This window comes from Macaca nemestrina, chromosome 18 (assembly GCF_043159975.1).
Source record: "Macaca nemestrina isolate mMacNem1 chromosome 18, mMacNem.hap1, whole genome shotgun sequence".
NCBI lineage: Eukaryota > Metazoa > Chordata > Mammalia > Primates > Cercopithecidae > Macaca > Macaca nemestrina.
Window position 1 is genome coordinate 54,804,479 of NC_092142.1, and position 21,865 is coordinate 54,826,343.

The 21,865-nt window shown below is 46.4% G+C and overlaps 1 pseudogene; it reads right to left on the reverse strand.

Moving 5' to 3' along the window:
* LOC105494074 (carboxylesterase 5A-like) overlaps positions 1 to 21,589 on the reverse strand; it is a 28,866-nt pseudogene extending 7,277 nt beyond the window's left edge.
* Positions 21,590 to 21,865: the final 276 nt, after the last annotated feature.

Consider the following 21,865-nt stretch of genomic DNA (forward strand, 5'->3'; position numbering starts at 1 on the left):
GCCCAGAGCAGGTATTCAGTCCTGTTGGTTCCCTCAGGCACCATTGCTGAGTGCCTTAATAGGACATTCAATGCTTCCTTGACCTGGCACCAGCCTGCCTCCCAGGCTTCTCCCTCTCAACTTCCCCCAGGCACTAATGGTAGAGAGTGCATGGTAAATTCCATGAAGATTCAGGGATCTGGTGCTCTAGGAAATGCTGGAAAGGTGTTGTAGCTCAAACTCCTACCACTAAGACAGCAGCACAGCCCTTGATGGGTTTCTTCCTAATTTGGAGGCGAGGCAGTGTACACCACATTGGAGAATGCTGCTCGGACTTGTTTATCGGGTCCTCAGGAGGCTGGTGGTTTTTAATCAGGCCAGAGCAAGGGAGGTCTCTGCAGTAGGTCCAGTCTATGGCGTAAGGGCCTGGCCTCTTTGGCCATCTAACCAGCAGAACCCATGGTGCTGGGGGTGTCCAAGGTGGGTATAGATGCTGTGTAGAGTCCCAGGTGAGTCCCCATAGGACAGTCAGAGTGCAAAGTCCTAGGGTTCTGGGGTAAGGCTATGCCTTCTGCATCAGAGAACTACTTACTGTTTAAAAATCAGCCCCTAGCATGCTACCGTGCCTAGGAGAACCATGTGCCCTTCCATTCCTCTTGCACTTTCCCACACAACCTACTTCCCACTCTACTTGAAATGTCGTTCTGCTCAGTTTTTCCCCTCCCCTAAGGCTCAGATCAATGAGCATCTTCTCCATGAGGCCATCTCCAGTCCACCTGAGAATTCCAGTGTATAAATTATAACATCAATGTCTCTCAAACCTTAGTCCCAATTCATCATCAGACAGCTGCAACTCATCAAACATCCCTCCACCAGGGGGACCTGAGGGATATCTGCGTGTACTGTTTCTTTCTGTTTTCCTACCTTTTTTTTTTTCTTTTTGAGACAGAGTGTCTCACTCTGTTGCCCAGGCTAGAGTACAGTGGAGAGATTCTGCAGCCTCAAACTCCCAGGCTCAACAATCCGCCTGCTTGGCCTCCCAAGTAGCTGGCACCACAAATGCATACCACCAGGTCTGCCTAATTTTTTTATTTTTTGAAGAGACAAGGTTTCCCTGTGTTGCCCAGGCTATTCTTGAACTTCTGGGCTCAAGCAATCCTCCCGCCTTGGCCTCCCAAAATGTTGGGATTACAGGTGTGAGCCACCGTGCCCAGTTTCAGAGGGCTTTTCCTAAAATAGAAATCAAATCGTGTCCTTCTTCCTTCTGTTCTCAGTCTTTAGGATGAAGTCTATACTCATTACATAGCTTACAATAGCTGAAAGCATTCTCTCCTGCTGTAGCCAACCCTCAGCCAATCTCTTCACAACCCTCTGCTCCCAGCTGGTACTCTTGTTTCTTCCCAGTTTATCCACCCACCCATTCCATCACCAGACAAGCTCCATTAATCCTCCAAATCCTTCTCCCCAAGACAGCTGCCTGTCCCCTTCTGTGTGCACCACAGGGCCTTGGACATAGCTGTGCTTCGTGTGTACTGTACTGCAGTGTCTTGTCATCTCTGTCCACCCCATGTTGCACCCCAGTGGCCAGGGAAGTGCAGGGGCATGTGGACTCTCACTAAACATGTGTTCCATGGACAAGTGAACAAAATGAATATTGGCACTGAGTCCACACTGAATAAATGTTTATGGAAAAAGAGGAAGATGGAAAAAGGAGAAAAGAAAGGAAGGAAAACAATCCATCTCTATATCCTAGTGTCTAGAGTAAGACCAGATACTGCTAAGTTTGTGCAGTGAACGAATGAATGAGTGATGGAACAATAAATGAGTGAATGAATGAGTAAATGACTGGTCTTGCCAGAGCCTGGCCTGATGCCTGGCTGGTGTGTGGTGAATACAGGTCCCTAGTCCTGTGTGTGTTTCAGCATTCAGAGCTTTTCAGACTGTAGGTAGATAATGCAGCACCCATGCTGCGTGTTATGACACAGGCTCGGGGTGGGGGCAACACCCCAAAACCCACATTAATGCATCCACGGAGAAACATCTGAATAGTGGGATAAATAACATGAATAAATGTGTGGGAACAAAAATGACTGATAGCCACAAATCAGTTGAGGTCCGATTCTGCTGCTGGGTGGGTTACAAAAAGCCTCTGGGTTTTTGGAGCTCTTCCAGGTTGGGGATTGTGGATTGGGTTTATGGACCTATTGATATAGTTTGGACCTGTGTCCCCCACCAAATCTCATGTTGAATTGTAATCCCTAATGCTGGAGACAGGGCCTGATGGGAGATGATTGGATCGTATGGGTGGTTTCTCATGAATGGTTAGCACCATCCCTTTGGTGCTATTCTCATGATAGAACTCTCATGAGATTTGGTTGTTTAAAAGTGTGTGGCACCTCATTCCTCTCTCCTTCCTCCTGCTCTGACCATGTAAGACGTGCTTTCTTCCCCTTTGTCTTCCACCAAGATTGTAAGCTTCCTGAGGCTTCCCGAGAAGCTGAGCAAACGCCAGCATCATGCTTCCTGTACAGCCTGCAGCACCATAAGCTAATTAAGCCTCTTTTCTATATAAATTACCCAGTCTCAGGTATTTCTTAATAGCAGTGCAAGAATGGACTAATACACCTGTGCTTAGGAAACGTCTATTGAATGACTGAGTGAATGAGGAGTGTCTGTGCCCCTGGCCTCTCCCCCTGAGTGTGACCCAGGGCTATCTGTTAAGTGCATGTGTCTCTGGAGTACTGCAGCCTCCCACATTACTCAGCAGGATGTTTTGTATCAGATGGAGGGCAAGGGACTTTGAGCCACTGAGGATCTCAGGAGCCTCGTTCTGTGGAGAGAAGCAGTGCCCTCTGTAAGCCATCTGGTCATCAGAAGGTAAACCCATCTCCCTGAAGGCATGGGCAGCCAACTTTCACAGGAGAAGCTGGGTAAGGAGCCATCGAGCCCAGGCAGCCACGTGTGGAAGTGGGCTCAGTGTCCTGGTCAGATAGTTAATTTCTTCTCACTTTTGATAAAAGGCAGCTGTTCCCTGTCATTCCACCTGCAGCCTGTGGGGCCCGAGTGCCCACCTTGTGAGAAGGCTCCCATTGTGGGCTAAATTGTGGACCCCTCAAAATTCACACATTGAAGCCTTAATCCCCTGCAATTCAGAATGCAACTATTTGGAAATAGTACTTATAAAGGGGTGATTATGTTAAAATGCAGCTGTTAGAGTGGGCCTTAATCCAATCTGGCTGATGTCCTTATGAGAAAAGAAAGTTTAGACACACAAAGCGATATCAGCACCTTGATCTTGGACTTCCAGTCCCTAGAACTGTGAGAACGTGAATGTCTGTGGTTTAAGCCTCCCAGTCTACGGTATTTTATTATGGCAGCCCTGACTGCCTAAGAGGCCCCAACTTGGCTTGGACATCAAGTTCAAAGAGAAGCCAGAAAATTTCCAAACTGGTGTTTGTTGTTCTCCTTCTCAAGACCTTTGTGGGTGGGGCCTCTGAGAAGCCACAGTGGGAGGTCAGGCAGTGGCGGTGAGGCTGGTGGCTGAAAACACAGGTTCCCTGCACTGCCCTCACCACCTGAAAACTTGGCAAGGGACTCAACTCTTCCTGCCTCAGGCTCCTCATCTGTAAGATGGAGTTTGCAGCAAGTACCTCCTGCGAGGGTAGTGATGAGAACTGAGCGAGTTGATATTTGTAAAGCACTTACAATTGGTACTTGGTATGTAGTAAGCACTTCATGTGATTATTTGTTAAATTACCATGTTCTGGCAAAATTACAGCTTTAAAACATGAGGTGTCAGAAACAATATCCACGTGGCAAATGAATTTTCTTGGTATGTTTTCTGCTGAAAATCTTGGGGTAATGAATCACTATGGTGGATACTGTGGATACTTAAATGAATACTAGGGCCGTACCTGTCTCCTGGAATCTCAGGGAACCCTCAGAGCCATTTAAATTACCCACAAGCATATTTTAACTACTAAACACCTTCTCTGTACATTAAGGAACTCAGCGATTTCCTGTGGTCTCTAACAGCTTGCAATGGGTTTAACTGCAAATTCACATGGAATTTCAGCACCCACACAGGCTTTTGAGCTCTGCAAATTCTGTCACTTGAATAACTCCAATATCTAGCATTTACTGAGCACTGATTGTATGCCAGGTTATTTGATGTACACCTGTGAGGCAGGTGCTAAGATGAGCCCTATTTCACAGAAGAAGGAGTGGAGGCTCAGAGAGGGTGGGCCACTCCCCTAATATCACACAGCAGGTAAGCAGAGAACTCGGCATTTAAAGGCAGTACCTAGGCTGGGCACCGGCCCACGCCTGTAATCCCAGCACTTTGGGAGGCCAAAACAGGTGGATCACTTGAGGTCAGGAGTTGGAAACCAGCCTGGTCAACATAGTGAAACCTGGTCTCTACTGAAAATACCAAAAAAAAAAAAAAAAAAAAAAAAAAATTAGCTGGACATGGTGGTGGGTGCCTGTAATCCAGCTCCTCAGTAGCCTGAGGCAGGAGAATCACCAGGAGGTGGAAGTTGCAATGAGCCAAGATCACACCACTGCACTCCAGGCTCAGCAACAGAGGAAGACTCTGACTCAAAAATTAAATTAAATTAAATTAAATTAAATTAAATTAAATTAAAAAGGTGGAGCCTAAATGCATAAAAATTATACACCACTGTCTCCTTACTAGCCGGGAGATACTGGAAAGCCGCTTTAGCTGCTCTGAGCCTCAGTTTCTTTAAAATAGGGAAAATCATGCCTGTTTTAAAGTTGTTGCTTGGATGGCCTGTGCTTGGCACTGGAAGTTACTGGGGAACTGGTTACAGTAGTTACAGTGGCGGTTGTCATCACTAGCACCTGCCTTCTTCTTTCTAACACACACCCAGAAATCACTGAAAAGCCTTACTTAAGCCATGAACTGTGATTCAGTGGCCTCGTCTGCAGCATGAGGACAAAAATCCCTAGTCCTACTTCAAAACATTGCCCCGGAGGTCAAATTAATAATGGTAGAACATGCTTTCACAACTCAATGAACTCGGGACTCTGGTTCTAGACAGCCACCAACTAGCTTTGTAATCTGATGAACCTCTTTATTTTTTAAGCCTATTTCCTCCAGCTTAAAATGAGGAGGTCAATCTATATAAATGAACTTCAACAGTATTGAGAATTTGAACTCTCTACTCTTCCACAGATGAAAAGTTTATTTCCAATGAAGAGAGTCTTTCTAAGACACGGAATAAAAAAATCATGGGTCTTTCCCGGCACCTGGGCCTCAGCTCAACAAACTCTTCCTAGAAGAGCCTTTCCTGACCACCTGTTATCCTCTCTAAGGATACCTTCTCTCCTCACTTGTGTCCTTCATAGCATCTATCACTCTCTGAAATCATCTTCTCAACTTCGTGTCTCATCTGTCTCTCCCCACCAGAGTGTAAGCTCCCAGAAAGCTCGTATGCTCAGTTTTTGTAAGTCTCTAATAAATGCTCAGTACATACTTGTTGAATAAATAAAATGATTTAACAATTTTGCAACTTATACAACCTTAGCATTCTCAGATATCAAAATGTCAGAACCAAGGCTGGACATGAACAGTTTAAAGGACTGAAGTTTTTCAAACCTATCTGAATGTCAGCTCTGAAGTAGTAACTGCATTTTTTGGAAACGATCATTTATAATATTGTCTGAACAAAGAAGAAGTGGACCCATGCCCTCTTTCCTTTTTATATAGTTGTTTCTTCCACCCTAAGCCTCATCACATGAGGAGGAAGGCAGACACTTGTTGTGACTTGACCGGTCCTTTCAGAGAGAGGAAAGGTGATCACTGTGTGCTCGGCTGGTGGGCTTCAGCATTTACAACACCTGTTGTCATCTGTGGAAATGCCCAGCTGTTGAAGCCAAGAGCTGCATCATGGTTTGAGAGATGGCAGCATGGACAGCCAGAATTCTTACCATAGGCAGCGGGAAGCCACACTCAGGGTTATTGACTCCGATGATGGAAGGAATTGCTTTAAATGCTTTCTGAGACAATAGACCTAGAGGCTCATTAGGAAAGAAAGCACCATCAACCACTAGAGTGAAAGGCTTTGTTTTCTGCAATAAGGAAGAAAAAAAAATCATCAGCAATTTCTGTTCACAAAATCTGCTGTCCCAATTCCTGACCAAGCAAAGCCAACATAGTCTAGCACTGGTTTAAATGCACTTAAAAAGTAAAAACAAACACTATGGGCCCAGCTCAATATATCAGTCCCTGGCAGCTCTGCCACATACTTGGGCCAGGGGGCTAAACTTGTCTGTGTCTTATTTTCTCATCTGCTAAATGGGAATAATAATAATATCTACCAAGAAAAACAGTGGCCTGTGATATGGTATGGCTGTGTCCCCACCCAAATCTCAAATTACAGCTCCCGTATTTCCCACATGTTGTGGGAGGGACCCGGTGAGAGGTAATTGAATCATGGGGCAGGCCTTTCCCATGCTATTTGCCTGATAGTGAATAAATCTCATGATATCTGATGATTTTATAAAGCAAGCTCCTCTGCACAAGCTTTTTTTTTTTGCCCACCTCCATGTAAGATGTGCCTTTGCTCTTCCTTCAGCCTCTACCATGATTATGAGGCCTCCCTAGCCATGTGGAACTGTGAGTTTATTAAACCTCTTTCCTTTATAAATTACCCAGTCTCAGGTATGTCTTTATTAGCAGCTTGAGAAGAGACTAATACAGCCTAGCCCAGAGATTCTCAAAGTGTGGTTCTTAGACCAGCAGCATCAGCATCATCTGGGAACTTGTTATAAATGCACATTCTCAGGCCCACTTCAGGCTCCTCAATAAGAAACTCTGTGGTGGGGGCGTAGCCCAGGAACCTTCTTGTAGCTGGTCCTCCAAGTGATCCTGATGCATATTCAACTTTCAGAACTACTGGCCAAATGCAAAGGGAAAAATGGTGGTAGATGGAGTGCTCAGGACTGTAGGGGTTGGTGTGAACATCTTCCTCAAGTGTGTCCCTGAGTGACAGTGTCTTGGACATGCCTGGATATATTTTGGGTCTCAGAAAGCAACACTCAGCCCTAATCATGGTTTCCTTAGGTTTCTCTTTTGGAATTTGGGTAGAAAGGAGCACATGAAAGAGTTTGACACAACATCAAGTCCAGGACTTACTCTCCATTTCACTGAGTCTAGCATGGCTCAGAGTGGACATTTGGTACACACCTCATAACTAGCAAATGTTGAAATCTGAAAGATAACGATCTTGTTCATTCAAAGACTATCATCAAAGGCTCTCAAGATTGGAAGGGAGATAAAGATTACCAGGTCCAATTATCTGTCACTGATTGAAAGTTTGTCAGAGGTCAGCTAGATTTTGCTTGAATACCTGGAGAGGTGGGCATCTCACCACCTTCTAAAGGAGCCCAGTCATTTTCCAGACAACTGAGGTCTTGAAAAGTTTTCAGTTATGCAGAACTAAAATGACTTCCTAATAGAACTTCCAGCTCCTGATTTTGACTTCAGCTTCTGGAAGCATGCGTAACAAGGGTGGTCCCTCTCTCCAGTGAGATGCTTTCAGGGACTTAGAGACAAGCCTTGTACTTTGCTGAATCTTCTCCAGGCTAAGTGGCACCCCTGCCCCAACAATTTTCTTAAATTACCTACAAGGGTTCTATACCCCTACTTATTTTTTTTTGCAGCTGTTACCAAGTATCCCCAATCCTCCTCTTTTCAATGTTCCAAATCCAAATAAATAACAGAGGCGTAGGATTTGTTAATCTCTCCATTCAAAGGGCAAGTCTCCCTCCAAAACTGTCCTGTCTGTCCTCACCTGGATGAGGGTCAGGAGGATTTTGTCCTCAGGCACCTCAGCAGGTCCTCAGAGTCTGACGCATTGTTCCCACAAAAATGTGCAACCACCTACAGCTATTTTGCAGAGAAGGGCCAGGTTAGAGCATGACATTGGAAGCATCTAGGAAAATGGAAGCTGGAAAATATCCTCCAATCAGACACAGGTTTGTCCTCCATACATGAGTCCATCCTGCTACCCCTGCCTAGCCCCACACCCCTATAATGGAAGGTGCACATGGCGGACAGGTTGCCACTGCATCACCCTCACTCTCTTGCCTGGCTCTCCTTGTCATCTTTAGTGAACACCACAGCTGGGGATGGGAGTTTGCCAGTCTGTGACCATGGAATGGAATCAAGGTTCATGGTCACAAAGAGATCAGTCCTGTGAGCTTGGCTGCATTGGTACTTGGCCCCTCCAGAGTCTAGAAGCCCAATCTTGAGGTGCTAAATGAAGACAGAAACACCAAGAGCGAGGAGCAGCTTTGCAAGCTCCTTCATTGTCAGTAGAGGCAGGGCTCCAGATCAGATTCTTAGCTTGTCAGCCCTGCCCAAGCCCCAGGCCCACACACAGCCTGGAATGTCCTACCTGTCTTTTTTCCTGCCTCTATACTAATCCTTCTCATTCTATAAGGCCTAAGTTCTTCTCTCCACGATATCCTTTCAGGGCATTGCATCCCCCAGAAACCCCTTCCTCATCCAATCTCCTATAAGCTTGATGTTCCCCACCTTCCATGCCTGGCCCATTGCTGAACATCTGCTTTCCTTGTCACTGAACCTTCCATATTTGTAGAACTCGCTCCCTGAAAGTGATGGTTCTTAATCTTCTGGGAGTCATGGATACTCTGAGAATCCAATCAAAGTCACAGACCCTCTCCCTGGGAAAACGTGCAAGCATGTGGAGTCTGGCACAATTGTGGGACCACTTCCCAAACTTATCCATGGATTCCAGGATTTAATCGTATCCAAGGATAGGTGATAAAAAGATTAGATTGCCCTGAAGTTTAGGATGTGCTTTCTCCACTGATAAGTCCCAAAGCTCTAACAGAGCAGGGAAAATAGTGGGCACCCAGTGATGCGTGTCAAATGAATAAATATATGCCCAAACTGAAAATAGTTTTATGGAGAATGTTATCAAAATCAATATTTCTGTATATTGAGGGTATTTTTTTATAACTTTATAACTCTATGTTACTGCTCTTGGTATATACTGTTACTTTCTGTAAGATGTTTAAGAAAATTTACCACAAAAATGATTAATACTCAAGAGATGGCTCCACAGCCCAGTGCTTAATTAATGTGCATTGAATGAAACAGCTCATTTGTTAACTCATTCATTCAGAACACTTATGGCTGCCTGATATATACCAAGTATTATGTTGGGGGCCTGAAGGACAGAGAGATCCTGGTCTCTAGGGCCTCACGATCTAGTAGATAATTAAGACAAGAGACAGATGAGAAATATTGTGTGATAGATGCCTCTTATAATCCCAAGCCAGACAACACTAATCAGTCACAGCGTTATTTCCCACTGAGCTGGAAACAGCCTCTGAATCTTTCTTAACATAATGTCCTGGGTATCCATTCCCAGCAGAGTAGTGTAGGCACAGAAGAGCTGTATAGGATACAGGGCACTGAGTTATATATCACAAGCAAAGAATAAGGGGTAAGATGTAAGAACCATAACACACATACACACACACTTGTGCACACCAGTGGTGTGGCGTTGTGTAGCTAGTTCCATTTCCTGTGGAACCAGAACTTTCATGGAGGAACAAGATTCACCTTGGGCCAGCATGAGGTTCCTTTGGCATGGTCACTAAGGAAAGCCAAACACATGGTGAGAAGGGGCCTGACCACATTCTCTGCTAACTGAGGAGAGGAAGCCGGCAAAGTGTTAACAGTATACATACGTCCTCACTCTTCTCATAGTCATGGACCTTCAGGTAAGGGATGATGGCCACCCCACTCTCCATGACGGCTTTGTGGAATAAGCCTTCGGCCATGGGAGACAGTATCTGGAGAGAGAACACAGAAGACCCAGGAAAAGTTACTCCCCAGCGACACACATACCATTCACTCCTCTTCAAAGAAACCTTCCCAGGAAGCCTCCTTAAAAGCTCTAAGCTTAGAGGGGGAAAAAGCCCTGGTTTGGGGGTTAAAGGACTAGCTGTGAAGGTTTGGGCAACTTACTTAACCTCTCTGAGACCCTGGTTCTTCATGGACTTTGATGTCAAATATTCAGACATGTGATTTCTAGCTCCTTCACTTCCTAGCTAGGTAACCTCAGGCAAGTTGCTTAATATTTCTTTTTCTTTTTTTTTTTTTTTTTGAGATGGAGTCTCACTCTGTGGCCAGGCTAGAGTGCAGTGGTGTGATCTCAGCTCACTGCAACCTCCAACACCCAGGTTCAAGTGATTCTCCTGCCTCAGCCTCCAGAGTACCTGGGACTATAGGGGCGTGCCAACATGCCCAGCTAATTTTTGTATTTTTAGTAGAGATGGGGTTTCACCATGTTGGTCAGGATAATCTCAATCTCCTGACCTCGTGATCTGCCCACCTCAGCCTCCCAAAGTGCTGGGATTACAGGCATGAGTCACCGCACCCGGCCAAGTTGCTTAATATTTCTAAGTATCAGTTCACTCCCCTGTAAAGCTGGAGTAAAAATTGAGCCCGTATCACAAAACTGTTGTGAAAAGCAGAAGAAGGAATAAACAGAACTCTTCACACAGGGTCTGGTCCAATTTTGCTCATGAAATAAAGGCTGTTATAATATATGAAAAATTAGGTTAATATAATCCACCTTAGAAGGTAATTTTGAAGATGTAAAAAGACCACAGATATTGTCAAGTGCTATTCAGCAGAAGCTTTCTTAACTCACCACCATGTCACTGATTGCTGCAATTAACCTGCCAACCGATGCCAAGGAAATGCTGACCACTGAGCCAGTGGGCCATTTTCCAGCACCTCTGTACATTTCTCTTCTCACCAGTTTCTTGGCAAGAATCGGGTTTGTTCACTTCCAAACCCATTTTGTCAATTGCACTTGTTATTGTAATTACATAATCAATGAAATATCATGAGAACAAATGAACTGTATGTGTAAAAAGAAAATCTAATTATGTCTGGAAAAATAATTCTTGATAAGAGATGGCTAAAAAATATTGCATCGGGCCACGCATAGTGACTCATGCCTATAATCCCTGCACTTTGGGAAGTCAAAACAAGAAGATCACGTGAGCCCAGAAGTTCAAGACCATCCTGGGCAATATAGCTAGAACTCATCTCTAAAAAAAAAAAAAATTAGCTGGGCAAGGTGGCGCATGCCTGTAGTCCTAGCTCCTTGGGAGGCTGAGGCAGGACGATTGCTTGTAACCAGGAGTTTGGCTGCAATGAACTATGATCACCCCACTGCTTGCCAGCCTGCACAACAGAGTGAGACCTTGTCTCAAAAAAATATATTGCTGTCACCGGGCATGGTGGCTCGTGCCTGTAATCCCAGCACTTTGGGAAGACAAGGCAGGTGGATCACCTGAGGTCGGGAGGTTGAGACCAGCCTGGCCAACATGAAGAAACCCTGTCTCTACTAAAAATACAAAATTAGCCAGGCATGGTGGAACATGCCTGTAATCCCACCTACTCAGGGGGCTGAGGCAGGAGAATTGCTTGAACCTGGGAGGCGGAGGTTGTCGTGAGCCTAGATTGCGCCATTGCACTCCGGCCTGGGCAACAAGAGTGAAACTCCATCTCAAAACAAAACAAACCAAAAATTCATGTATGTGTGTGTATGTGTATATATATACTATACAGATATACATATATATATATAGAGAGAGAGAGACAGATATATATATATATTGCTGTCAAATTTTGTGTGGACAAGAAAGAAGTAAAATATTTACAGGAAAAGTATAAAAATCCCAAATGCACTAAAATCAGGCGACTTTGCAGGCATCCTTAAGTTTGCACCCACTGTAAAGAAACCGAAACTGCAATTTGAGGACAGCGAATTTTGCAGGTGGTTTATGCAAGATAATCCACATTGGAACTCAAGTCAGCAGACCAACTCTGCAAACATAAGGCCCTGTATCAAATTGTTGGTGAGGGAATTTACATTTTATAGTTTCAATTAAAATAAAATATTTATATGCATCTTTTGGCATTTAATGCCTTAGCTGAGTTTCCTATTAAACAAGTAATTACCACTCTGGTAATTGAATGCTAGGGTTTCTCCTCTACAAATACAAGGGATTTTTCCTCAAATTATTACTCACTCCGTGACCTTAGATGATTTGTTTAAACTTTCCCAATGACAGCTGTCTTGTCTGTGAAATTAGACTGAGCCCCTAACTCATATGTGTGTGTGTGAGGCTTGAAGAAGACAATGTGTATTAAAGTGTTTGCTCAACATGAAGGCACCAATCAAATGCCAGTGACTCATCATTTTTGGAACCTCCTGCACTGAGATTCATTCAATTCACAAAGCAAAGAACTCACAAGGCTAGAAACACTTATGGCTCCCGCAGACTCGCCAAAGATGGTCACAGAGCTGGGGTCCCCACCAAAGAACTCGATGTTCTTCTGGACCCAAGACAGAGCAGCCACCTGGTCCTTGAAGGCCCAGTTCCCTGGCACGTGCTGATCCCATGTGCTGAGGACAAGAGGCAGGGTGAGAATTCTCAGTCAGCCATGGTGTGTTTCCCACAGCCCTGGACGTTCTCAGCAGAGGCTGTGGGCAGGCGTCAGTGGGGAGGGGACTGAGAGTCAGAGGCCTGGAGGAGCTGGGGAAACTGAGCTCAGTTCTCACACTTTGCTTGGATTTGGATTTCTTTGAGAATTTGATGAAAGCTATGCACCCGAGAAGAAATGCACATACAATATTGTAGGTGCAATTTCAAGTATTCATGGGCTCCTCAGAATCCATGAATCCCAATCCATGAATCCTATGTTGCCCAGGCTGGTCTGGAATCCAAGAATCCGATCCTGAGAGTTGGTCTGTACTAGAAAGCAAGGGTTTCCTGGGCACAGAATTTTCCATGAAACTAAATTAATAATAGTCATAATAACAATAACAGGCGGGCATGGTGGCTCACGCCTGTAATCCCAGCACTTTGGGAGGCTGAGGTGGGCAGATCACAAGGTCAGGAGATCAAGACCATCCTGGTTAATACGGTAAAACTCCGTCTCTACTAAAAAAAAAAAAAAAAAAATTAGCCGGGTGTGGTTGCAGACACCTACAGTCCCAGCTATGCAGGAGGCTAAAGCAGGAGAATGACATGAACCCAGGAGGTGGAGCTTGCAGTGAGCCGAGATCGTGCCATTGCACTCCAGGCTGAATGACAGAGTGCTGTCTCAAAACAAACAAACAAAAAGAACAATAACAGCAGCTGCAGCAAGTACGGGACACTGTTCGAAGGGCTTTAAGGCTAATATTCATACAACCCTCACAGCTATGTTGTAGGTGGTGTTGGTTTTTCTCCCTTTGCTTCTTTGGGTCTTCTCCACCCTTCTCTGCCCTGCCCCCCAAAAGCTGACCTCTAGGAATGGCATCACCCAGGCCTCAGCTGTGTGCCATGAGGGTGGGCTAGAGAGAGACTGCGATGTTTATCCCACCACCCCATGCTCCATCTCTGATGGGAAGTGTTTGGGCAGAGGCTGCTTTTTTCCACAATAGCAGCTCATGCCAACTCCCTTCCACTAAACCTGGAGCCTGCTGTCAGGACACCAATGGATACATCAACTCTTTAATTCAGGCACAGAGAGGTTAAACCCCCTTGCCCAAGAGCTAGAAAGCTGCAGTTTTGGGATCCCATGCCCCAATGCTGCTGCCCCTGCCAATTGTATGTTTTCCAGGATGGAATTAATGGGAGAACAAATGAAACAAGTGGAAATGCCATAGAACCAAAGAAATGTCTAGACTGAAAGCATGCATGCAGTGCACACCATATATGCATGTCATCCTGGGGCACATTCTACTCCCCTCCGTTTTCCAGTTCCCCAGACTGCTCCTTCCCCTGGTCCCCTCCACTGTCCATGACCACTGAGCTGGCTCTGACTCCACCTTCTCTCTTCCAGGACCCTGCATCTGGTCAAGAGTCAAGCCCTGCCAATTTCACCTCCATTCTACTGTGGCTCCCACCCTGGTCCCCTTTTCTTCATTTCTGTTTATCCGAGAAGCATTATACCTTAATGGTTACCATCTCAGCCTCAAGCACGGGATTCACAGCCTGGTCACTTATTATCTGGGTGACCTTGGGCAAGTCACTTAACCTGCTTTGCCTCAATGGTTCTCACATCTAAAATGGGGATAATGATAGTGCCCACTCCACATGGCTGTGAAGAATAACAGCGCCAGGCAGACAATAATCATGTCATACACACATGTTATATACATGTTAGCTATTGCTTTTGTGTATGAATGACCCCATGGCATGCATCAAGACAGTGCCTCCCAGTGGGGCTCCCCATCTGCAGCTGGGCACCCCTGGCTCAGCCTCCACTCTGCTCCAGAGTGAGGTTCCTGGTACACTACTCTGAGAAAGGTAATCCTGGTCCCTCAATCTGTATTGGATAAAGCCCAAATTCCATGTATGGCCTGGCATTCAAGGCCTTTCCCTATCAGGCCTGTCCTTGCCTTCCCACATCCATCTCCTGCTATAGCTTCATCTACCTATGAACAAAACTAGATATGATAAACAATTGTTGAAAGCTTTTCTACCAAAGGAATCTTATGCAGAATCCTAACGTGTACTAGAACGTCTGTACTAGAAAGCAAGGGTTTCCTGGGCACAGAAGTGTAATTGCTCTGGTCAGGGCACCCCGTCAGCCTGTCCTGCCTGCAAAGCACTCCCAGAGCCACATTACAGGACTACAGGCACAGTGCAGTTTGCAAAAGCATTGCTTCATCCCTGTGTGTTGCTACCTCCCTCCCAACTTCCTAGCTTTTGCACAGTTAGCACCCTTTGCCAAGCACATGTTCTCCGAATCCCTTCTCCTCAAACCCAACCACATCCTTCTGGTGCAGTTCCAATGCCACCCCTCTCCTGAAGCCTCCTTGATCCCTGACAACTCCTTGCTCTGTTTCCACAGCCCCATGGCCTCTCACTCTTGGAGAATTAACCATCTCCTTCTTGGTAATGTGGATATTTTTGTCCCTGTATTATCTCCCCCATAGTCAGGAGCCTCTGTAGGGCAGGATTCATGTTGGAATCATTGCTGCCTTTCCCATAGTATGTGACAGTGACCCCCAAGCATAATCCTGGCCCCACCTCTCACTTCTCCTCTTTGCTTACATTGGACCCTGGTCAGGACTTCTCCCGCCATGACTTAGGCAGATAATAGAAGGGGTCAAGAGACCTAGCTCTGTTTTGTGACCCCCGGGAAGTTGTTTGGCCTCTCTGAGCCTCCATTTTCCAGCTGTGAAATAAGAATAACAACAGAGAACCTTCCTTGAAGGGTTATTTTGAGGGTGAGTTGAAATAATGCATGGCAAGTGCGCAGCCCCATGACTGTTTCAGTGAAAGCCCAGTACATGTTAGGCATGACCGGGGGAGGGAAGCCACGGTGATGGAGTGATGATTCTCAAGTGAGCATTTGAGAAGCCTTGGAGTGAGGCTCAGGTAGACACCACCGACTGCTCACACAAACAGTGCACTGTTCTTCCAGGGCCCTCAGAGGGGCTACATGGCCCCAGCTCCCTTGCAGATGGATGTGGCCATGTGACTGAGTTCTGCTGATGATGAGTGAACAGAAGTGACGAGTGCCACCTTCAGGCTGGGCCAGGAGACGCTCCATTGCATGATTCTCCATGTTCTCTTGGTCCACCTGCCAAATGCAGAAGATTAGGGCCCTAAAGAATCCACATCAGAGATCAAGATGTAAGGAGCTAGATCCCTGGTTGGCCATGGGGAAGAATGTCTGCCGATCAGGGATGCTCAATTAAACTTTACTCAAGTGAGAAAGAGATTTGTGTTGTTTAAGCCACCAAAATTTTGGGAGTTGTTTCCTACAGCTGCAAAAATTACCTAAGTAATTAGGGCCAGTTTTGTTCAACGTCCCGGAAGGCTCACGCCTTCTTAGGTTGCACGGCACTGTCTATGGCTACTGCATGGCTGCTCCTTGGGGATCTGGGGTATTGATTATTTGGAGAGACTCACATGAAGAAGCCAAATATTCCCAGCCGGTGCTGGACGACCACAACCAGCATGTCCTCATAGGCAGCCAGGGTGGACCCGTCGAAGATGGAGGCTGAGCCAGTCTTGAAGGCACCCCTCGGGAACCATACCAAGATCTGAGGAGGGGAGAGGAGCGTCCAGTCAACCCAGGATGCACCACCTCCCCTCCCCATGCAGGTGAGGCACACGTTCTTAACGCCAAATAGAAATGTCCCACTTGCTAAGCAGGGTACGAGGTTTTGTCTTTTGAAGAAGGCCCAGGGTTAAGCATGTGGGCTCTGGCACCTGAGTGCCTGGGTTTGACTCCCACTGCCACTGACTAGCTGTGTGACCTTGGGAAGATTACTTAGCCTAAGGTTCATTTTTCTCATCTCTAAAATGTGAAGAAGGAAAGTATCTCACTAACGAAGTTATCATGAGGTTTAAACAAAATTCTGCATCTAAAGCTCATAGAACAATAAGCAATAGTACATTTCAAGTTTCAAGTGCTCAGAAATTGTTCACTAAATACCAGCGAGCCTGTGACCCACAGGAAGATGGAAACCATTGTAAGCCATGTATAAGAGCAAAAGCAGCTCAAGATGTTTCAGAGAAAAGCTCTCAGAGAGAGGAGAGGAAAGGAGGGGAGGGCAGAAAAGGAGAATGGAAGAGGGGAGGGGAGGGGAGAAAAAGAGGAGGAGGAGAAAAAGAAAGAGGAGGAGGAAGGGAGAAGGAGAAGGAGGAAGGAGGAAGAGGAGGAGGAGAAAGGATGAAAAATGCAGAAAGAAAGAGAAAGAAGAAAGGTCAGGCGCAGTGGCTCACGACTGTAATCCCAGCACTTTGGGAGGCTGATGTGGGTGCATTGCCTGAGCTTGGGAGTTTGAGACCACCCTGGGCAGTATGCTGAAACCCTGTCTCTACTAAACCAAAAATTAGCTGGGCATGGTGGCAGGCACCTGTGATCCCAGCTACTCAGGAGGCTGAGACACAAGAATCCCTTGAGCCCGGGTGGCGAAGGTTGCAGCGAGCCAAGTTTGCACAACTGTGCTTCAGCTGGGGAACAGAGCAAGACTTTGTCCATACCCCCCGCCCCCCCAAAAAGAGAAAAACAAAACAGGGAAGAGTAAAAATTTTATTGATTAGAAAAATTGGTACCAGGGAACATAAAACATTATTCAAATGGCGTTTATATATTTAATAACAAATCCCTTCCATTCTCTTTCTTAAGGTCATATTAGAGATTATAGCATTTGGGGCAGGTAAAGAGAAGAAAGCCACTGAGGAAAGGGGAGGTGGACAAAGTGCTTTCTTTGGTGCCAGAATCTAGCGCCTACTGTGTGTACAACATGGAGCAAGTCATTCATGCCCTTCCTCTGCCTCATCTTCTCCATCTGTGGAATGGGTCCAAATCGTCCTTACCCACTGAGTTAGCGTAGGAGTTAAATCCGATGATGCACTGTGCCTGGTACACAGCGAGCATTTAATAGACACTACTGTTATGATACAAGACAGCCAGCTTCCCCTGGCAGAGGCGTGGGGAATGGAAGAGGATGCGAGGGTGTGGCTAAAAAATAGAATATGCCTTTCCCCCATGCACAGACACAGGGATGTTTTATATTCTTAAATGAAACACTTAACATGATTACCTGACTGTCTTCATTATGAATAGAAAAGTTGGAGGAAAAAATTATCCTTTTTGAAAAAAGATACCTCAAATTAAAACAAAAGTCAGGCTCCTTTTAAACAGTGTCTTTTCTGAAAGCTTACAGATCACGAAATATGGAACAGACGGGAAAAACAAAAAAAATAAAAATTTAAAGTCAAGGCACTGCCAATAAAGAATCAATCAGAAAAACTGATCATGTGAATCTATCATTCAAGTGATTTTTTAAAATGTGATTACATTTGCCTTTTTCCCAACAGGGGGTAGTTCCGATTCCAAACACGCAGCTGCACTGCCTGGATCCCAGGCCAAGGTCCTGCTAGCTGGAGCTTGAAGCACACACAGCAGGCAGCCTTACGGGGAGCTTGGAGCCTGCATCGGCGTGGGCAGGCGCATAGATGTTCAGGTACAGGCAGTCTTCTGACTCGCCGATATGGGGGTAATGCACCTTGAGCATGTGTTGATCTAAGCGCAGCCACTCTGAGTTCTGGAGGCACCTTGGAGAAGGAGAGGAGAAAACCCTCAGAAAAAGTTATCAGCAAACTTGCCTGGGAAGGGCCAGTTCTTCTGAGAGCAGGGAGGCCTGGCCGTCTCCTCTGCCTGAGCAGAAGAGGCAGCTACTGGTACAAAGTCTAATTATGCCCAAAACCCCATGGTTTCCAAAACAAACAAGCAAGCAAATTATAATTCTCTTTGATCTGGTTCCTGGCTAGGAAAGCACATGGTGTAGAATAATTGCACCATTACCACCCACCACCCTCCTATGCCACCACGATAATATAGACATACATAACAAACCAAGCTGGCCCAACAATTCCCCAAACCGCAGAGGGCAGGACACAGTCGAATAACAAGGGCTTTGCCCCTGCGGCTCCCTTTTCTGTCCCCAGAAGAGCAAAGGAACATTTCCCGGCCTCTGTACCTGGAACCAAACGGGATAGACTCCCGCACCCAGGCTTTGCTCAAGCCGGGCCCTCTGCCTGGACTGCTCTCTCCCCACATCTGCGTGCTCACATTCTTCCCTTTGTTTCAGATTCACTCCAACTTGCCACCTTCTCCCAGAAGCCTTCTGAGATTTCTCCAGTTCTACCATATCTCTTCTTTGGAAACACCCACCTACTTTGCGTTCTTTCCCAGAACTTGTCCTAAGCTTGTGCGTGTGCATTATCATCATCCCCAGCTCAGCTGTGAGCACCTGAAAGCCTATGACTCTGTTTTAGTCACCTCTGTACCTCAGAGCACCAGCAGAGCATGATACACCGTAAGATTAAGTGAGGCTGTAATGTGAATGCTTCTACCATACTGTGTGCACAATCAATGCTAGTTGTTTTCATAATAGAATAGTGTGCAATATCGCTGCTCGTCTTCTCCTGACAGGTGTTCATGCCTCCCTGCCCCTTTTGTATGTTGTTGATCAGGCCTCAGTGCTTTCAGAAAAGCCATCTCTGACCTCCCATCCAAGCTGGGCCAGGTGGGTCTTTGTTTCCCCTCAGCGCCCTTCCCTGACACCCTAATGGTTGCCCTTCCCATCTCATATTTTAACTGTCAATTACTGCTTACATTCCCGCCACCATCACTCCTTGGTATGCTTCCTGAGGACAGCTGTGACTCATCCCCTGCCGTGTCCCCAGGCCTAATGGAGAGCCAGTTATCATGTTGGTTCTCAATGAATATTAGTTGGGTGAATGAATGAATGCACACAACAAATGAGTTTCAGCTTGATGTCCTCAGTCCTTGGACCACATGGGGTCATCTTCTGTGGCTTAGGGAATATCCTGCCACCAAAATTTCTTCTGCCAGGAACCCATGTGGCCCAACCTGAGAGCTTGACAGAATCTAAAGAGGTGGAAGATTCTAGGGGGATTTTCAAGTCTCACTGCCCACCCAGTAAGCCTCACCTCACCCCTCCACAATTAACCTGGTAACTGCTTACCTACCCGAGCTTGAAAATCTGCAGTGACCAGGAGCTCCTTACCTCCCAGAGTCCCTGTGTCACAGAGACACATCCACATGTTCATTCCACGGGTATTTATGGAGTTCACCAAGGGCCAGGTATTGCATCAGGCACAGTTTTGACAGCTGGAGTTAACACCCTTCTAGTGTGGTTCTTCTCAATAGAGCCCCATAGAGGTCAGGCTTGAGTGAGAGGTCACAAGAAGATAACTAGACAGTCCCTTCTGACCAAACGACTCAGTAAGCCCATCTCAGCACTTCCAGAACACCTGGCTGGTGATCAGAGTCTCTAGAGAGCATTCAGATAATAGTTTCCTGGGCTCAGCTCGGGATATTCTGATTCAGAAAGTTCAGAAGGGAGCTTGGAGAATCAACATATTTTTAAAGATGCCTCCAGCGTCCTGGCCATCAGTCAGTTTAGGAGTCAGGAGATTACCGAACCACTGGCCCGAGTCTCAAGCCCTCTCTTTCCCTCCTCCCTCATCCATGCCAACCCCTCTTCTTTCTCACTGGGCTGCATGACCTGCATTCGTGCCACTCCCAGAGTCACAAGCCAACCCTGGGCCCGAACCTGGTCTTACAAATTAGGGTAGGAGGTGGCTTCTCACAAGTTATCCCAGGGCGATGCAGGCTGAGGGTTCGTAAATCGCAGGGGTCCCAGCGGGGGAGCAGCAAAGGGTACTCAGAGGAACACGTTCACAGGCACAGGGCTTCCCAGCACGGTGACTTGCTTGCCCTGAATCCATCCCAGCCTGGTGTTCCTCTGTGGCCCTTCAGCAGAAGGCCCTGGGGGAACACATGGAGGAATCAGGAGCAGGCTGGGGACAGGCAGGGTCATGGCCCACCCAGCTTGGAGCTCCCCAGTGGGGACATGCTTCCTTCACCCAGAGGCTGTGCAGCTGACACTATCCAGCTTCCCTCTCCATGAATCCAGGTCCACAGCTTCTTCCCAGATTGCTCTAGAAGTCACCCCCATGAGACCACTGACTTAGTTTCTCCTAGGAGCCCAGCAGCACCTAGCCACAAAATCTCCCCCATTCACTCAGGAACCCATCTCCCTTCTGCTGAGAGCTCTTTCTTTCTACAGGATTGACACACACCGAACTCTGTAGATCCTGGGATGCCACAAACTCATCTTCCCAGGGGTTCCTACACTTCTGTCACTCCACACCCTCTGGCACCACTGCCGGCACATCTGTGCAGCACCTGCATGATTACTGGCTTTTTATTTTTTTCTTAAAATTTAATTTCAATAAACTCCTTTTAACATTTTACCTAAAAGAATTCCAAGTAATGACATTTATGGAATTGTGGTTGGTGAGTTAGGTATATGCTTTTGAATACACATGAATATTCATGGATGAAAATTTAAAATTCTCAAGCAGATGCTTCCTGAAATCAACCCATCTACTTCCAGCAGCATGGCACTTTGGGAGACTGGGCATGCAGGAGTCTCAGTCACCACACAGAACGTGGAGGCTTGGGAAGGAAACTGCCCAGCTACTTACTTAGCAAGACCCAGGTGTCTTAGCACTGTTTCTAATTTCATTTCATTACTGAAAGTCCTGTCGCTGCAGCCAGGAGTGCAGAAGCACAGGCTCTGCTCCTCACACCTCCCCAGTGCTCAGGATAGAATCCCTCTAAACCCCTTGCAGCGTGTGAGCAATCCAAGGGCAGAACCAGGGTCTTTTGTGCACTACCCACCCCAAGAAGGGAGCTCTGGTCCTAGGTTCTCGGCAACACCAGAACATTGATGCCATCAAAGTACTACATAGCTCTCCACGGACACTCAGAGACCTCTAAAAAATAACCTCATTTCTACCAGTGGAAAATCCTTGCCCACCCCATCTTCTGAGAGCCCTCCTCTCCCACTGGATATCTCACCCTTGGTGGGGGCTACAAGGACCCAGATAGCCCAAAATAGGATCTGGCCTGGATGCACCCAATTCCCACTCATTTGGCTGCCTGCCTGAACTCCGTGAACATCGACGGCTGCTGTTGGCCTCAGAGAACTTCGTTCGGGAGCCAGAAAGAGCTTCTTGTTAACTGGTAAGTGCTGAATAGGCAGGCAGAGGCAGCCGAGTTACTGAAGAACAGCATCAGAACAATATTCTCAAAGGAATTGACCAAGCAAGACTTTCCTGTTCTGATTTACATAAGAAGCTGATGATTAACTCTTGAGTTGGGGGAAGATAATTTGATCGGCTTTGGACTTCTGGGGTGGGGGAAATAGGAAAGACATTCCAGACCAGGCAAGACATTTTAGGATTACGAGTGCCAGAG